Here is a 19,002-nt window from a genome sequence, read left to right on the forward strand (position 1 = left end):
TCCTCACATAGACCATTGTGCAATTAAGAGAAGATGGGCAACAACAGTGTTTACCAGGTAACACTGAGGCCGCAACTCTCCGCTTTGCAATGAGGAAAATAAACTTTCCCAGGAAGCCTCAATATACATGGCGACGAAGCAGAATATTCCCCTGGCGTTTCTGACTCTCTTACTGCACATGCAGTGGACACGATGGACCATGACATTGGTAACCATTGCCCTGCTGGGAGTCGTGATTGTGGTGTAAGGATATCAAGCTGATGCCTTAGTGGGGCCTAGGTGGCAATGTTTCTCTGCAATACCTCTCAGTTAAGGCAAACCCTGTAATTTTTGAAGCTGGACGTGAAGTGTAGGTGCTGATTGAGGCAGACAGACTTCACGGATTAGTTCCCAGAAGCAAGGGTAGGCTAATTGTGCTTTTCAGTGCAGCTCAGGTTTCCTCAAGAATGTAGACACGCTTTTCATGAAGGAAGGCATGGAACGTTGATAACGGTGTTGCTTTCAAGCTATCGCAATCTAGGTGTGTAACCAACGAAGTCCTTCACTGCCCATCACTTGGCATCTAGTTGTTCCCAACGGTAGACTGCTCACAACCGCCCAAAGACACAGGCAGTCCTTTTAGTACCTTTCAAAACCTAGTGCAGAACCGCGAGCCAAAAGAGACCGGATATGCTTCCTAGAGTTCAAGAACCACAGGCACTAAGGTTGCATGGAACCCGTTGAATGCCTACCTCTGTCATGAGAAAAGCTGAACGTAAACTTGAGGCTAGATGTCCCATGGGGTTGGCCCATTCCCTGAAGATTCCCGAGGGATGAGCCACTACCAAGGAATGGCAACCTCCAAGTTTCTTTCCTAGAAACTCTCGTCATCACAATGGCAAATGTGCTATGAAGGGAAGATGTGCAAGTATAGTGTTTCTCAGGGAGAATTGAGCCTGCAACTCTCTAAATCCCAAGGAGGTAAATAAAGTATCCCTTCATGCCTTATGTTCAGAAGGGACCACCGAACATTGACCTGCTCTTTCTTTCTCGATTTTGTACCTCCATGGTGCGTTAGAAGGGAGATACTTGAGTTGTTTCAACTTACCACATTCTAGAGGTTTAACAAAAGAAGCCATTCACTGCCCTTTTTTGGCATAGAGTTGTCCTCCACTGAACGTCGCTCACAAGTCCCAGAAGAGACTGGCAGTCCCTCGTGTACATCTTAGATCCTAGTGCCCACTGGCGTGTCCTAAGGCATCAAAAAGGCTTCCTAGAGTAAAAGCACTGCTTTGACAAAAGCTGCATTGAACCTGCTGCCTGCTTACCATTGTGACGAGAAAAGCAGAACGTTAGAGTGAGGCCAGTCGTCCCATGCGCTCGGCATATTCACTAAAAGTTGCTGAGCGAGGAGCACCTAGCAGGAATTGAAAGGCAACGTTTGTTTCATGGAAAATCACTTCTCCTGAAAAGGCAATCCTGCAATGAGGAGAAGATGGGCAACTACACTGTTTATCAGGTAACACTGAGGCCACAAGTGTCGACATTCCAATGTGGAAAATCCACTTCCCATCAAGCCTCAATCTCCAAGGGGAGGACACAGCATCTTATGCTGCCGTTTCTGAGTACCTATTGGACATTCAGGTGACCAAGTAGACCTGTTAGTGAGTAAACTTTGCGATACAGGGAGTAGTGAGTGTGCTGAAGGGATTACAGAGTCATAGGTTAGTGAGGACTGGGTGTAAAATGGATCTCCGGAATACCTAGCTTTCAAGGGAAAACCTGTAATTTTTCAGGCTGCACTTAAAGTCCACTGGCTTGCCTGGGGTAGATTCCATCACGTGTGGGTTCCCAGAAGGAAGGGTAGGATCATTATATTTTTCGTGTGCTCGGGGATAGGCAGAAAAGCAGACACGTTTGGCACGAAGGAGTGAACAGAACGCTGATAGCTAGGTGTTTTCAAGGTGTCGCAATCTCGGCGTTTATCCAACGAAACCCTTCACTGCCCATGATTCGGCAACTAGCTGTTCCCAACGGTGCATTGCTCACAACGCCCCGAAGACACAGGCTGTCCTTTTTGTACGTATCAGATCTAGTGAAGACCCCCGAGTCCTAGGAGACCTGGAATGCTTCCCACAGCTCAACAACCACACTGAATAAGTCCACATGGTTTCTGCTGCATACCAACCTGTGACATGATACAAGAGGAATGTCAGCTTGAGGTTAATGGTCAAATGGGATCGCCAACTCACTGACGATTACTGAAGGATGAGCAGCTACAAAAGAATGGCCACCTCCAAGTTTCCTTCCTAGAAACTCACTTGTCATCACAAAGCCATTTGTGCTATGAAGAGAACATGTGCAATTACAGTGTTTCTCAGGGAGAATTGAGCCCGACACGCTCTAAATCCCAAGGAGGTAAATAAAGCTTCCCTTCAAGCCTTATTTTCCAAAGTGCTCACAGAGCATTGACCCTGCTGTTTCGTTCTCATTTTGGCACCTCCAATGTGCTTACAAGTGAGATAGTTGAGTTGTTGCAACTTACCACATTCTAGAGGTTTAGAAAAAGAAGCCCTTCACTGCCCATGACTCGGCATCTAGCTGTTGCCAAAGGTGCATTGCTCACAATTCCTCGAAAACACAGGCAGTCCTTCTTGTACGCTTCTCACCCTAGTGGAGACCCGCCAGTTTTCAGAGACCTGGAATGCTTCCTAAAGCTCAAGAACCACACTGAATAAGGCTACATGGATTCTGCTGCATGTCAACCTGTGGCATGATACAAGAGGAACGTTAGCTTGAGGCTGGTCGTCAAATAGGCTCGCCATTTCACTGAAGATTACCGAAGGGTGAGCACCTCCCAAACAATGGCAACCTCCAAGTTTCTTTCCTAGAAACTCACTTGTCATCACAAAGGCAATTGTGCTATGAAGAGAACATGTGCAACTACAGTGTTTCTCAGGGAGAATTGAGCCCGCAGCTCTCTAGATCCCAATGAGGAAAATAAAGTTTCCCTCCAAGCCTTATTTTCAAAAGGGCCTGCAGAGCATTGACCCTGTGGTTTCTTTCTCTGTTTTGAACCTCCAAGGTGCTTTAGAAGGGAGATACTTGAGTTGTCTCAACTTGCAACAATCTAGACGTTTAACCAAAAAAGCCCTTCACTGCCCATGACTCGGCATCTAGCTGTTCCCAACGCTGCATTGCTCACAAAGGCCCAAACACCCAGGCCGTCCTTCTTGTGCGTTTCTCTGGCTGGTGCAGACCCGCTAGTACTGAGAGATCTGGAATCCTTCCTAGAGCCCAAGAACCACACTGAAGAAGGCTACATGGATTCTGCTGCATGCCAACCTGTGGCATGATACAAGAGGAACGTTAGCTTGAAGTTAGTGGTCAAAAGGGGTCGCCAATTCACTGTAGATTACCGAAGGATGAGCACCTACCAAGGAATGGCAAGCTCCAAGTTTCTTTCTTGGAAAATCACTTGTCCTCACATAGACCATTGTGCAATTAAGAGAAGATGGGCAACAACAGTGTTTACCAGGTAACACTGAGGCCGCAACTCTCCGCTTTGCAATGAGGAAAATAAACTTTCCCAGGAAGCCACAATATACATGGCGACGAAGCAGAATATTCCCCTGGCGTTTCTGACTCTCTTACTGCACATGCAGTGGACACGATGGACCATGACATTGGTAACCATTGCCCTGCTGGGAGTCGTGATTGTGGTGTAAGGATATCAAGCTGATGCCTTAGTGGGGCCTAGGTGGCAATGTTTCTCTGCAATACCTCTCAGTTAAGGCAAACCCTGTAATTTTTGAAGCTGGACGTGAAGTGTAGGTGCTGATTGAGGCAGACAGACTTCACGGATTAGTTCCCAGAAGCAAGGGTAGGCTAATTGTGCTTTTCAGTGCAGCTCAGGTTTCCTCAAGAATGTAGACACGCTTTTCATGAAGGAAGGCATGGAACGTTGATAACGGTGTTGCTTTCAAGCTATCGCAATCTAGGTGTGTAACCAACGAAGTCCTTCACTGCCCATCACTTGGCATCTAGTTGTTCCCAACGGTAGACTGCTCACAACCGCCCAAAGACACAGGCAGTCCTTTTAGTACGTTTCAAAACCTAGTGCAGAACCGCGAGCCAAAAGAGACCGGATATGCTTCCTAGAGTTCAAGAACCACAGGCACTAAGGTTGCATGGAACCCGTTGAATGCCTACCTCTGTCATGAGAAAAGCTGAACGTAAACTTGAGGCTAGATGTCCCATGGGGTTGGCCCATTCCCTGAAGATTCCCGAGGGATGAGCCACTACCAAGGAATGGCAACCTCCAAGTTTCTTTCCTAGAAACTCTCGTCATCACAATGGCAAATGTGCTATGAAGGGAAGATGTGCAAGTATAGTGTTTCTCAGGGAGAATTGAGCCTGCAACTCTCTAAATCCCAAGGAGGTAAATAAAGTATCCCTTCATGCCTTATGTTCAGAAGGGACCACCGAACATTGACCTGCTCTTTCTTTCTCGATTTTGTACCTCCATGGTGCGTTAGAAGGGAGATACTTGAGTTGTTTCAACTTACCACATTCTAGAGGTTTAACAAAAGAAGCCTTTCACTGCCCTTTTTTGGCATAGAGTTGTCCTCCACTGAACGTCGCTCACAAGTCCCAGAAGAGACTGGCAGTCCCTCGTGTACATCTTAGATCCTAGTGCACACTGGCGTGTCCTAAGGCATCAAAAAGGCTTCCTAGAGTAAAAGCACTGCTTTGACAAAAGCTGCATTGAACCTGCTGCCTGCTTACCATTGTGACGAGAAAAGCAGAACGTTAGAGTGAGGCCAGTCGTCCCATGCGCTCGGCATATTCACTAAAAGTTGCTGAGCGAGGAGCACCTAGCAGGAATTGAAAGGCAACGTTTGTTTCATGGAAAATCACTTCTCCTGAAAAGGCAATCCTGCAATGAGGAGAAGATGGGCAACTACACTGTTTATCAGGTAACACTGAGGCCACAAGTGTCGACATTCCAATGTGGAAAATCCACTTCCCATCAAGCCTCAATCTCCAAGGGGAGGACACAGCATCTTATGCTGCCGTTTCTGAGTACCTATTGGACATTCAGGTGACCAAGTAGACCTGTTAGTGAGTAAACTTTGCGATACAGGGAGTAGTGAGTGTGCTGAAGGGATTACAGAGTCATAGGTTAGTGAGGACTGGGTGTAAAATGGATCTCCGGAATACCTAGCTTTCAAGGGAAAACCTGTAATTTTTCAGGCTGCACTTAAAGTCCACTGGCTTGCCTGGGGTAGATTCCATCACGTGTGGGTTCCCAGAAGGAAGGGTAGGATCATTATATTTTTCGTGTGCTCGGGGATAGGCAGAAAAGCAGACACGTTTGGCACGAAGGAGTGAACAGAACGCTGATAGCTAGGTGTTTTCAAGGTGTCGCAATCTCGGCGTTTATCCAACGAAACCCTTCACTGCCCATGATTCGGCAACTAGCTGTTCCCAACGGTGCATTGCTCACAACGCCCCGAAGACACAGGCTGTCCTTTTTGTACGTATCAGATCTAGTGAAGACCCCCGAGTCCTAGGAGACCTGGAATGCTTCCCACAGCTCAACAACCACACTGAATAAGTCCACATGGTTTCTGCTGCATACCAACCTGTGACATGATACAAGAGGAATGTCAGCTTGAGGTTAATGGTCAAATGGGATCGCCAACTCACTGACGATTACTGAAGGGTGAGCAGCTACAAAAGAATGGCCACCTCCAAGTTTCCTTCCTAGAAACTCACTTGTCATCACAAAGCCATTTGTGCTATGAAGAGAACATGTGCAATTACAGTGTTTCTCAGGGAGAATTGAGCCCGACACGCTCTAAATCCCAAGGAGGAAAATAAAGCTTCCCTTCAAGCCTTATTTTCCAAAGTGCTCACAGAGCATTGACCCTGCTGTTTCGTTCTCATTTTGGCACCTCCAATGTGCTTACAAGTGAGATAGTTGAGTTGTTGCAACTTACCACATTCTAGAGGTTTAGAAAAAGAAGCCCTTCACTGCCCATGACTCGGCATCTAGCTGTTGCCAAAGGTGCATTGCTCACAATTCCTCGAAAACACAGGCAGTCCTTCTTGTACGCTTCTCACCCTAGTGGAGACCCGCCAGTTTTCAGAGACCTGGAATGCTTCCTAAAGCTCAAGAACCACACTGAATAAGGCTACATGGATTCTGCTGCATGTCAACCTGTGGCATGATACAAGAGGAACGTTAGCTTGAGGCTGGTCGTCAAATAGGCTCGCCATTTCACTGAAGATTACCGAAGGGTGAGCACCTCCCAAACAATGGCAACCTCCAAGTTTCTTTCCTAGAAACTCACTTGTCATCACAAAGGCAATTGTGCTATGAAGAGAACATGTGCAACTACAGTGTTTCTCAGGGAGAATTGAGCCCGCAGCTCTCTAGATCCCAATGAGGAAAATAAAGTTTCCCTCCAAGCCTTATTTTCAAAAGGGCCTGCAGAGCATTGACCCTGTGGTTTCTTTCTCTGTTTTGAACCTCCAAGGTGCTTTAGACGGGAGATACTTGAGTTGTCTCAACTTGCAACAATCTAGACGTTTAACCAAAAAAGCCCTTCACTGCCCATGACTCAGCAGCTAGCTGTTCCCAGTGCTGCATTGCTCACAAAGGCCCAAACACCCAGGCCGTCCTTCTTGTACGTTTCTCATCCTAGTGCAGACCTGCCAGTCCTAAGAGACCTGGAATGCTTCCAAGAGTTCAAGAACCACACTGAATAACGCTACATGGATTCTGCTGCATGCCAATCTGTGGGAGGATACAAGAGGAACGTTAGCTTGAGGCTAAAGCTCAAACGGGTTCGCCAATTCACTGATGATTACCGAAGGATGATCATCTGCCAAGGAATAACAACCTCCAAGTCTCTTTCCTAGAAACTCACTTGTCATCACAAAGGCAACGGTGCTCTGAAGGGAACATGCGTAAGTACAGTGTTTCTCAGGTAGAATTGGGCCCAAAACTCTCGAAACCCCAATGAGGAAAATAAAGTTTCCCTTCAAGCCTTACCTTATTTTCGAAAGGGTCCGCAGAGCCTTGACCCTCCTATTTCTTTCCTTCTTTTGTACCACAAAGGTGCTTTAGAAGGGTGATACTTCAGTTGTTTCAATTTGCCACAATCTAAAGGTTTAACCAACGAAGCCCTTCACTGCCCATGACTCGGCATCTAGCTGTTCCCAACGCTACATTGCTCACAAAGGCCCAAACACACAGGCCGTCATTCTCGTACGTTTCTCATCCTAGTGAATACCCGCCAGTACTAAGAGACCTGGAATCCTTCCTAGAGCTCAAGGACCACACTGAATAAGATTCTGCTGCATGCCAATCTGTGTCATGACACAAGAGGAACGTTAGCTGTGGCTAGTGGTCAATGGGGTCGCCAATTCACTAAAGATTACTGAAGGATGAGCACCTACCAAAGGATGGCAACCTCCAAATTTCTTTCTTAGAAATTCTCTCGTCATCAAAAAGGGAATTGTGCCATGAAGGGACCATATGCAACTAGATTGTCTGTCAGTGAGAATTGACCCCGCAACTCTCTAAATCCCAATGAGGAAAATAAAGTTTCCCTTCAAGCCTTATATTCAAAAACGCCCACAGAGCATTGACCTTGCCGTTTCTTTCTCTGTTTTGTACTTCCAAGGTGCTTTAGAAGGGAGATACTTGAGTTGTTTCAACTGACTACGTTCTAGAGTTTAAGAAAGAAGCCCTTAAGCTCCCAGGACTCGGCATCTAGCTGTTCTCAATGCTGCACTGCTCACAACACCCCAAAGACACAGGCCATCCTTCTTGTACGTTGCTCATCCTAGTGCAGACCTGCCAGTATTAAGAGACCTGGAATGCTTCCCAGAGCTCAGGAACCAACCTGAATGAGGCTACATGTATTCTGCTGCATGCCAACCTGTTGCTTGATAGCAGAGGAACGTTACCTTGAGGCTACTGGTCAAAAGGGTTCGCCAATTCACTGAAGATTACCGAAGGATGAGCACTTACCAAGGAACGGTAACCTCCAAGTTTCTTTCCTAGAAACTCACTTCTCATCACAAAGGCAATTGTGCTATGAATGGAACATGTGCAACTACAGTGTTTCTCAGGGAGAATTGAGCATGCAACTCTGTAAATCCCAATGAGGAAAATAAAGTTTCCCTTCAAGCCTTATTTTCAAAAGGGCCAAAAGAGCATTGACCCTGCTGTTTCTTTCTCCATTTTGTACCTCCAAGGTGCTTTAGAAGGGAGATACTTGACTTGTTTCAACTTGCCACAATCTAGAGGTTTAACCAAAGAAGCCCTTCACTGCCCATGACTCGGCATCTAGCTGTTCCCAACGCTGCATTGCTCACAAAGGCCCAAACACCCAGGCCGTCCTTCTTGTGCGTTTCTCTGGCTGGTGCAGACCCGCTAGTACTGAGAGATCTGGAATCCTTCCTAGAGCCCAAGAACCACACTGAAGAAGGCTACATGGATTCTGCTGCATGCCAACCTGTGGCATGATACAAGAGGAACGTTAGCTTGAAGTTAGTGGTCAAAAGGGGTCGCCAATTCACTGTAGATTACCGAAGGATGAGCACCTACCAAGGAATGGCAAGCTCCAAGTTTCTTTCTTGGAAAATCACTTGTCCTCACATAGACCATTGTGCAATTAAGAGAAGATGGGCAACAACAGTGTTTACCAGGTAACACTGAGGCCGCAACTCTCCGCTTTGCAATGAGGAAAATAAACTTTCCCAGGAAGCCACAATATACATGGCGACGAAGCAGAATATTCCCCTGGCGTTTCTGACTCTCTTACTGCACATGCAGTGGACACGATGGACCATGACATTGGTAACCATTGCCCTGCTGGGAGTCGTGATTGTGGTGTAAGGATATCAAGCTGATGCCTTAGTGGGGCCTAGGTGGCAATGTTTCTCTGCAATACCTCTCAGTTAAGGCAAACCCTGTAATTTTTGAAGCTGGACGTGAAGTGTAGGTGCTGATTGAGGCAGACAGACTTCACGGATTAGTTCTCAGAAGCAAGGGTAGGCTAATTGTGCTTTTCAGTGCAGCTCAGGTTTCCTCAAGAATGTAGACACGCTTTTCATGAAGGAAGGCATGGAACGTTGATAACGGTGTTGCTTTCAAGCTATCGCAATCTAGGTGTGTAACCAACGAAGTCCTTCACTGCCCATCACTTGGCATCTAGTTGTTCCCAACGGTAGACTGCTCACAACCGCCCAAAGACACAGGCAGTCCTTTTAGTACGTTTCAAAACCTAGTGCAGAACCGCGAGCCAAAAGAGACCGGATATGCTTCCTAGAGTTCAAGAACCACAGGCACTAAGGTTGCATGGAACCCGTTGAATGCCTACCTCTGTCATGAGAAAAGCTGAACGTAAACTTGAGGCTAGATGTCCCATGGGGTTGGCCCATTCCCTGAAGATTCCCGAGGGATGAGCCACTACCAAGGAATGGCAACCTCCAAGTTTCTTTCCTAGAAACTCTCGTCATCACAATGGCAAATGTGCTATGAAGGGAAGATGTGCAAGTATAGTGTTTCTCAGGGAGAATTGAGCCTGCAACTCTCTAAATCCCAAGGAGGTAAATAAAGTATCCCTTCATGCCTTATGTTCAGAAGGGACCACCGAACATTGACCTGCTCTTTCTTTCTCGATTTTGTACCTCCATGGTGCGTTAGAAGGGAGATACTTGAGTTGTTTCAACTTACCACATTCTAGAGGTTTAACAAAAGAAGCCTTTCACTGCCCTTTTTTGGCATAGAGTTGTCCTCCACTGAACGTCGCTCACAAGTCCCAGAAGAGACTGGCAGTCCCTCGTGTACATCTTAGATCCTAGTGCACACTGGCGTGTCCTAAGGCATCAAAAAGGCTTCCTAGAGTAAAAGCACTGCTTTGACAAAAGCTGCATTGAACCTGCTGCCTGCTTACCATTGTGACGAGAAAAGCAGAACGTTAGAGTGAGGCCAGTCGTCCCATGCGCTCGGCATATTCACTAAAAGTTGCTGAGCGAGGAGCACCTAGCAGGAATTGAAAGGCAACGTTTGTTTCATGGAAAATCACTTCTCCTGAAAAGGCAATCCTGCAATGAGGAGAAGATGGGCAACTACACTGTTTATCAGGTAACACTGAGGCCACAAGTGTCGACATTCCAATGTGGAAAATCCACTTCCCATCAAGCCTCAATCTCCAAGGGGAGGACACAGCATCTTATGCTGCCGTTTCTGAGTACCTATTGGACATTCAGGTGACCAAGTAGACCTGTTAGTGAGTAAACTTTGCGATACAGGGAGTAGTGAGTGTGCTGAAGGGATTACAGAGTCATAGGTTAGTGAGGACTGGGTGTAAAATGGATCTCCGGAATACCTAGCTTTCAAGGGAAAACCTGTAATTTTTCAGGCTGCACTTAAAGTCCACTGGCTTGCCTGGGGTAGATTCCATCACGTGTGGGTTCCCAGAAGGAAGGGTAGGATCATTATATTTTTCGTGTGCTCGGGGATAGGCAGAAAAGCAGACACGTTTGGCACGAAGGAGTGAACAGAACGCTGATAGCTAGGTGTTTTCAAGGTGTCGCAATCTCGGCGTTTATCCAACGAAACCCTTCACTGCCCATGATTCGGCAACTAGCTGTTCCCAACGGTGCATTGCTCACAACGCCCCGAAGACACAGGCTGTCCTTTTTGTACGTATCAGATCTAGTGAAGACCCCCGAGTCCTAGGAGACCTGGAATGCTTCCCACAGCTCAACAACCACACTGAATAAGTCCACATGGTTTCTGCTGCATACCAACCTGTGACATGATACAAGAGGAATGTCAGCTTGAGGTTAATGGTCAAATGGGATCGCCAACTCACTGACGATTACTGAAGGGTGAGCAGCTACAAAAGAATGGCCACCTCCAAGTTTCCTTCCTAGAAACTCACTTGTCATCACAAAGCCATTTGTGCTATGAAGAGAACATGTGCAATTACAGTGTTTCTCAGGGAGAATTGAGCCCGACACGCTCTAAATCCCAAGGAGGAAAATAAAGCTTCCCTTCAAGCCTTATTTTCCAAAGTGCTCACAGAGCATTGACCCTGCTGTTTCGTTCTCATTTTGGCACCTCCAATGTGCTTACAAGTGAGATAGTTGAGTTGTTGCAACTTACCACATTCTAGAGGTTTAGAAAAAGAAGCCCTTCACTGCCCATGACTCGGCATCTAGCTGTTGCCAAAGGTGCATTGCTCACAATTCCTCGAAAACACAGGCAGTCCTTCTTGTACGCTTCTCACCCTAGTGGAGACCCGCCAGTTTTCAGAGACCTGGAATGCTTCCTAAAGCTCAAGAACCACACTGAATAAGGCTACATGGATTCTGCTGCATGTCAACCTGTGGCATGATACAAGAGGAACGTTAGCTTGAGGCTGGTCGTCAAATAGGCTCGCCATTTCACTGAAGATTACCGAAGGGTGAGCACCTCCCAAACAATGGCAACCTCCAAGTTTCTTTCCTAGAAACTCACTTGTCATCACAAAGGCAATTGTGCTATGAAGAGAACATGTGCAACTACAGTGTTTCTCAGGGAGAATTGAGCCCGCAGCTCTCTAGATCCCAATGAGGAAAATAAAGTTTCCCTCCAAGCCTTATTTTCAAAAGGGCCTGCAGAGCATTGACCCTGTGGTTTCTTTCTCTGTTTTGAACCTCCAAGGTGCTTTAGAAGGGAGATACTTGAGTTGTCTCAACTTGCAACACTCTAGACGTTTAACCAAAAAAGCCCTTCACTGCCCATGACTCAGCAGCTAGCTGTTCCCAGTGCTGCATTGCTCACAAAGGCCCAAACACCCAGGCCGTCCTTCTTGTACGTTTCTCATCCTAGTGCAGACCTGCCAGTCCTAAGAGACCTGGAATGCTTCCAAGAGTTCAAGAACCACACTGAATAACGCTACATGGATTCTGCTGCATGCCAATCTGTGGGAGGATACAAGAGGAACGTTAGCTTGAGGCTAAAGCTCAAACGGGTTCGCCAATTCACTGATGATTACCGAAGGATGATCATCTGCCAAGGAATAACAACCTCCAAGTCTCTTTCCTAGAAACTCACTTGTCATCACAAAGGCAACGGTGCTCTGAAGGGAACATGCGTAAGTACAGTGTTTCTCAGGTAGAATTGGGCCCAAAACTCTCGAAACCCCAATGAGGAAAATAAAGTTTCCCTTCAAGCCTTACCTTATTTTCGAAAGGGTCCGCAGAGCCTTGACCCTCCTATTTCTTTCCTTCTTTTGTACCACAAAGGTGCTTTAGAAGGGTGATACTTCAGTTGTTTCAATTTGCCACAATCTAAAGGTTTAACCAACGAAGCCCTTCACTGCCCATGACTCGGCATCTAGCTGTTCCCAACGCTACATTGCTCACAAAGGCCCAAACACACAGGCCGTCATTCTCGTACGTTTCTCATCCTAGTGAATACCCGCCAGTACTAAGAGACCTGGAATCCTTCCTAGAGCTCAAGGACCACACTGAATAAGATTCTGCTGCATGCCAATCTGTGTCATGACACAAGAGGAACGTTAGCTGTGGCTAGTGGTCAATGGGGTCGCCAATTCACTAAAGATTACTGAAGGATGAGCACCTACCAAAGGATGGCAACCTCCAAATTTCTTTCTTAGAAATTCTCTCGTCATCAAAAAGGGAATTGTGCCATGAAGGGACCATATGCAACTAGATTGTCTGTCAGTGAGAATTGACCCCGCAACTCTCTAAATCCCAATGAGGAAAATAAAGTTTCCCTTCAAGCCTTATATTCAAAAACGCCCACAGAGCATTGACCTTGCCGTTTCTTTCTCTGTTTTGTACTTCCAAGGGGCTTTAGAAGGGAGATACTTGAGTTGTTTCCACTGACTACGTTCTAGAGTTTAAGAAAGAAGCCCTTAAGCTCCCAGGACTCGGCATCTAGCTGTTCTCAATGCTGCACTGCTCACAACACCCCAAAGACACAGGCCATCCTTCTTGTACGTTGCTCATCCTAGTGCAGACCTGCCAGTATTAAGAGACCTGGAATGCTTCCCAGAGCTCAGGAACCAACCTGAATGAGGCTACATGTATTCTGCTGCATGCCAACCTGTTGCTTGATAGCAGAGGAACGTTACCTTGAGGCTACTGGTCAAAAGGGTTCGCCAATTCACTGAAGATTACCGAAGGATGAGCACCTACCAAGGAACGGTAACCTCCAAGTTTCTTTCCTAGAAACTCACTTCTCATCACAAAGGCAATTGTGCTATGAATGGAAGATGTGCAACTACAGTGTTTCTCAGGGAGAACTGAGCATGCAGCTCTGTAAATCCCAATGAGGAAAATAAAGTTTCCCTTCAAGCCTTATTTTCAAAAGGGCCAAAAGAGCATTGACCCTGCTGTTTCTTTCTCCATTTTGTACCTCCAAGGTGCTTTAGAAGGGAGATACTTGACTTGTTTCAACTTGCCACAATCTAGAGGTTTAACCAAAGAAGCCCTTCACTGCCCATGACTCGGCATCTAGCTGTTCCCAACGCTGCATTGCTCCCAAAGGCCCAAACACACTGGCCGTCCTTCTTGTACGTTTCTCTGGCTGGTGCAGACCCGCTAGTACTGAGAGATCTGGAATCCTTCCTAGAGCCCAAGAACCACACTGAAGAAGGCTACATGGGTTCTGCTGCATGCCAACCTGTGGCATGATACAAGAGGAACGTTAGCTTGAAGTTAGTGGTCAAAAGGGGTCGCCAATTCACTGTAGATTACCGAAGGATGAGCACCTACCAAGGAATGGCAAGCTCCAAGTTTCTTTCTTGGAAAATCACTTGTCCTCACATAGACCATTGTGCAATTAAGAGAAGATGGGCAACAACAGTGTTTACCAGGTAACACTGAGGCCGCAACTCTCCGCTTTGCAATGAGGAAAATAAACTTTCCCAGGAAGCCTCAATATACATGGCGACGAAGCAGAATATTCCCCTGGCGTTTCTGACTCTCTTACTGCACATGCAGTGGACACGATGGACCATGACATTGGTAACCATTGCCCTGCTGGGAGTCGTGATTGTGGCGTAAGGATATCAAGCTGATGCCTTAGTGGGGCCTAGGTGGCAATGTCTCTCTGGACTACCTCTCAGTTAAGGGAAACCCTGTAATTTTTGAAGCTGGACGTGAAGTGTAGGTGCTGATTGAGGCAGACAGACTTCACGGATTAGTTCTCAGAAGCATGGGTAGGCTAATTGTGCTTTTCAGTGCAGCTCAGGTTTCCTCAAGAATGTAGACACGCTTTTCATGAAGGAAGGCATGGAACGTTGATAACGGTGTTGCTTTCAAGCTATCGCAATCTAGGTGTGTAACCAACGAAGTCCTTCACTGCCCATCACTTGGCATCTAGTTGTTCCCAACGGTAGACTGCTCACAACCGCCCAAAGACACAGGCAGTCCTTTTAGTACGTTTCAAAACCTAGTGCAGAACCGCGAGCCAAAAGAGACCGGATATGCTTCCTAGAGTTCAAGAACCACAGGCACTAAGGTTGCATGGAACCCGTTGAATGCCTACCTGTTTCATGAGAGAAGCTGAACGTAAACTTGAGGCTAGATGTCCCATGTGGTTGGCCCATTCCCTGATGATTCCCGAGGGATGAGCCACTACCAAGGAATGGCAACCTCCAAGTTTCTTTCCTAGAAACTCTCGTCATCACAATGGCAAATGTGCTATGAAGGGAAGATGTGCAAGTATAGTGTTTCTCAGGGAGAATTGAGCCTGCAACTCTCTAAATCCCAAGGAGGTAAATAAAGTATCCCTTCATGCCTTATGTTCAGAAGGGACCACCGAACATTGACCTGCTCTTTCTTTCTCGATTTTGTACCTCCATGGTGCGTTAGAAGGGAGATACTTGAGTTGTTTCAACTTACCACATTCTAGAGGTTTAACAAAAGAAGCCTTTCACTGCCCTTTTTTGGCATAGAGTTGTCCTCCACTGAACGTCGCTCACAAGTCCCAGAAGAGACTGGCAGTCCCTCGTGTACATCTTAGATCCTAGTGCACACTGGCGTGTCCTAAGGCATCAAAAAGGCTTCCTAGAGTAAAAGCACTGCTTTGACAAAAGCTGCATTGAACCTGCTGCCTGCTTACCATTGTGACGAGAAAAGCAGAACGTTAGAGTGAGGCCAGTCGTCCCATGCGCTCGGCATATTCACTAAAAGTTGCTGAGCGAGGAGCACCTAGCAGGAATTGAAAGGCAACGTTTGTTTCATGGAAAATCACTTCTCCTGAAAAGGCAATCCTGCAATGAGGAGAAGATGGGCAACTACACTGTTTATCAGGTAACACTGAGGCCACAAGTGTCGACATTCCAATGTGGAAAATCCACTTCCCATCAAGCCTCAATCTCCAAGGGGAGGACACAGCATCTTATGCTGCCGTTTCTGAGTACCTATTGGACATTCAGGTGACCAAGTAGACCTGTTAGTGAGTAAACTTTGCGATACAGGGAGTAGTGAGTGTGCTGAAGGGATTACAGAGTCATAGGTTAGTGAGGACTGGGTGTAAAATGGATCTCCGGAATACCTAGCTTTCAAGGGAAAACCTGTAATTTTTCAGGCTGCACTTAAAGTCCACTGGCTTGCCTGGGGTAGATTCCATCACGTGTGGGTTCCCAGAAGGAAGGGTAGGATCATTATATTTTTCGTGTGCTCGGGGATAGGCAGAAAAGCAGACACGTTTGGCACGAAGGAGTGAACAGAACGCTGATAGCTAGGTGTTTTCAAGGTGTCGCAATCTCGGCGTTTATCCAACGAAACCCTTCACTGCCCATGATTCGGCAACTAGCTGTTCCCAACGGTGCATTGCTCACAACGCCCCGAAGACACAGGCTGTCCTTTTTGTACGTATCAGATCTAGTGAAGACCCCCGAGTCCTAGGAGACCTGGAATGCTTCCCACAGCTCAACAACCACACTGAATAAGTCCACATGGTTTCTGCTGCATACCAACCTGTGACATGATACAAGAGGAATGTCAGCTTGAGGTTAATGGTCAAATGGGATCGCCAACTCACTGACGATTACTGAAGGGTGAGCAGCTACAAAAGAATGGCCACCTCCAAGTTTCCTTCCTAGAAACTCACTTGTCATCACAAAGCCATTTGTGCTATGAAGAGAACATGTGCAATTACAGTGTTTCTCAGGGAGAATTGAGCCCGACACGCTCTAAATCCCAAGGAGGAAAATAAAGCTTCCCTTCAAGCCTTATTTTCCAAAGTGCTCACAGAGCATTGACCCTGCTGTTTCGTTCTCATTTTGGCACCTCCAATGTGCTTACAAGTGAGATAGTTGAGTTGTTGCAACTTACCACATTCTAGAGGTTTAGAAAAAGAAGCCCTTCACTGCCTATGACTCGGCATCTAGCTGTTGCCAAAGGTGCATTGCTCACAATTCCTCGAAAACACAGGCAGTCCTTCTTGTACGCTTCTCACCCTAGTGGAGACCCGCCAGTTTTCAGAGACCTGGAATGCTTCCTAAAGCTCAAGAACCACACTGAATAAGGCTACATGGATTCTGCTGCATGTCAACCTGTGGCATGATACAAGAGGAACGTTAGCTTGAGGCTGGTCGTCAAATAGGCTCGCCATTTCACTGAAGATTACCGAAGGGTGAGCACCTCCCAAACAATGGCAACCTCCAAGTTTCTTTCCTAGAAACTCACTTGTCATCACAAAGGCAATTGTGCTATGAAGAGAACATGTGCAACTACAGTGTTTCTCAGGGAGAATTGAGCCCGCAGCTCTCTAGATCCCAATGAGGAAAATAAAGTTTCCCTCCAAGCCTTATTTTCAAAAGGGCCTGCAGAGCATTGACCCTGTGGTTTCTTTCTCTGTTTTGAACCTCCAAGGTGCTTTAGAAGGGAGATACTTGAGTTGTCTCAACTTGCAACAATCTAGACGTTTAACCAAAAAAGCCCTTCACTGCCCATGACTCAGCAGCTAGCTGTTCCCAGTGCTGCATTGCTCACAAAGGCCCAAACACCCAGGCCGTCCTTCTTGTACGTTTCTCATCCTAGTGCAGACTTGCCAGTCCTAAGAGACCTGGAATGCTTCCAAGAGTTCAAGAACCACACTGAATAACGCTACATGGATTCTGCTGCATGCCAATCTGTGGGAGGATACAAGAGGAACGTTAGCTTGAGGCTAAAGCTCAAACGGGTTCGCCAATTCACTGATGATTACCGAAGGATGATCATCTGCCAAGGAATAACAACCTCCAAGTCTCTTTCCTAGAAACTCACTTGTCATCACAAAGGCAACGGTGCTCTGAAGGGAACATGCGTAAGTACAGTGTTTCTCGGGTAGAATTGGGCCCAAAACTCTCGAAACCCCAATGAGGAAAATAAAGTTTCCCTTCAAGCCTTACCTTATTTTCGAAAGGGTCCGCAGAGCCTTGACCCTCCTATTTCTTTCCTTCTTTTGTACCACAAAGGTGCTTTAGAAGGGTGATACTTCAGTTGTTTCAATTTGCCACAATCTAAAGGTTTAACCAACGAAGCCCTTCACTGCCCATGACTCGGCATCTAGCTGTTCCCAACGCTACATTGCTCACAAAGGCCCAAACACACAGGCCGTCATTCTCGTACGTTTCTCATCCTAGTGAATACCCGCCAGTACTAAGAGACCTGGAATCCTTCCTAGAGCTCAAGGACCACACTGAATAAGATTCTGCTGCATGCCAATCTGTGTCATGACACAAGAGGAACGTTAGCTGTGGCTAGTGGTCAATGGGGTCGCCAATTCACTAAAGATTACTGAAGGATGAGCACCTACCAAAGGATGGCAACCTCCAAATTTCTTTCTTAGAAATTCTCTCGTCATCAAAAAGGGAATTGTGCCATGAAGGGACCATATGCAACTAGATTGTCTGTCAGTGAGAATTGACCCCGCAACTCTCTAAATCCCAATGAGGAAAATAAAGTTTCCCTTCAAGCCTTATATTCAAAAACGCCCACAGAGCATTGACCTTGCCGTTTCTTTCTCTGTTTTGTACTTCCAAGGTGCTTTAGAAGGGAGATACTTGAGTTGTTTCAACTGACTACGTTCTAGAGTTTAAGAAAGAAGCCCTTAAGCTCCCAGGACTCGGCATCTAGCTGTTCTCAATGCTGCACTGCTCACAACACCCCAAAGACACAGGCCATCCTTCTTGTACGTTGCTCATCCTAGTGCAGACCTGCCAGTATTAAGAGACCTGGAATGCTTCCCAGAGCTCAGGAACCAACCTGAATGAGGCTACATGTATTCTGCTGCATGCCAACCTGTTGCTTGATAGCAGAGGAACGTTACCTTGAGGCTACTGGTCAAAAGGGTTCGCCAATTCACTGAAGATTACCGAAGGATGAGCACCTACCAAGGAACGGTAACCTCCAAGTTTCTTTCCTAGAAACTCACTTCTCATCACAAAGGCAATTGTGCTATGAATGGAACATGTGCAACTACAGTGTTTCTCAGGGAGAATTGAGCATGCAACTCTGTAAATCCCAATGAGGAAAATAAAGTTTCCCTTCAAGCCTTATTTTCAAAAGGGCCAAAAGAGCATTGACCCTGCTGTTTCTTTCTCCATTTTGTACCTCCAAGGTGCTTTAGAAGGGAGATACTTGACTTGTTTCAACTTGCCACAATCTAGAGGTTTAACCAAAGAAGCCCTTCACTGCCCATGACTCGGCATCTAGCTGTTCCCAACGCTGCATTGCTCACAAAGGCCCAAACACCCAGGCCGTCCTTCTTGTGCGTTTCTCTGGCTGGTGCAGACCCGCTAGTACTGAGAGATCTGGAATCCTTCCTAGAGCCCAAGAACCACACTGAAGAAGGCTACATGGATTCTGCTGCATGCCAACCTGTGGCATGATACAAGAGGAACGTTAGCTTGAAGTTAGTGGTCAAAAGGGGTCGCCAATTCACTGTAGATTACCGAAGGATGAGCACCTACCAAGGAATGGCAAGCTCCA

The sequence above is a fragment of the Balaenoptera physalus genome (genome assembly GCF_965194825.1).
Source record: "Balaenoptera physalus genome assembly, chromosome: 11".
NCBI classification, from domain to species: Eukaryota; Metazoa; Chordata; class Mammalia; order Artiodactyla; family Balaenopteridae; genus Balaenoptera; species Balaenoptera physalus.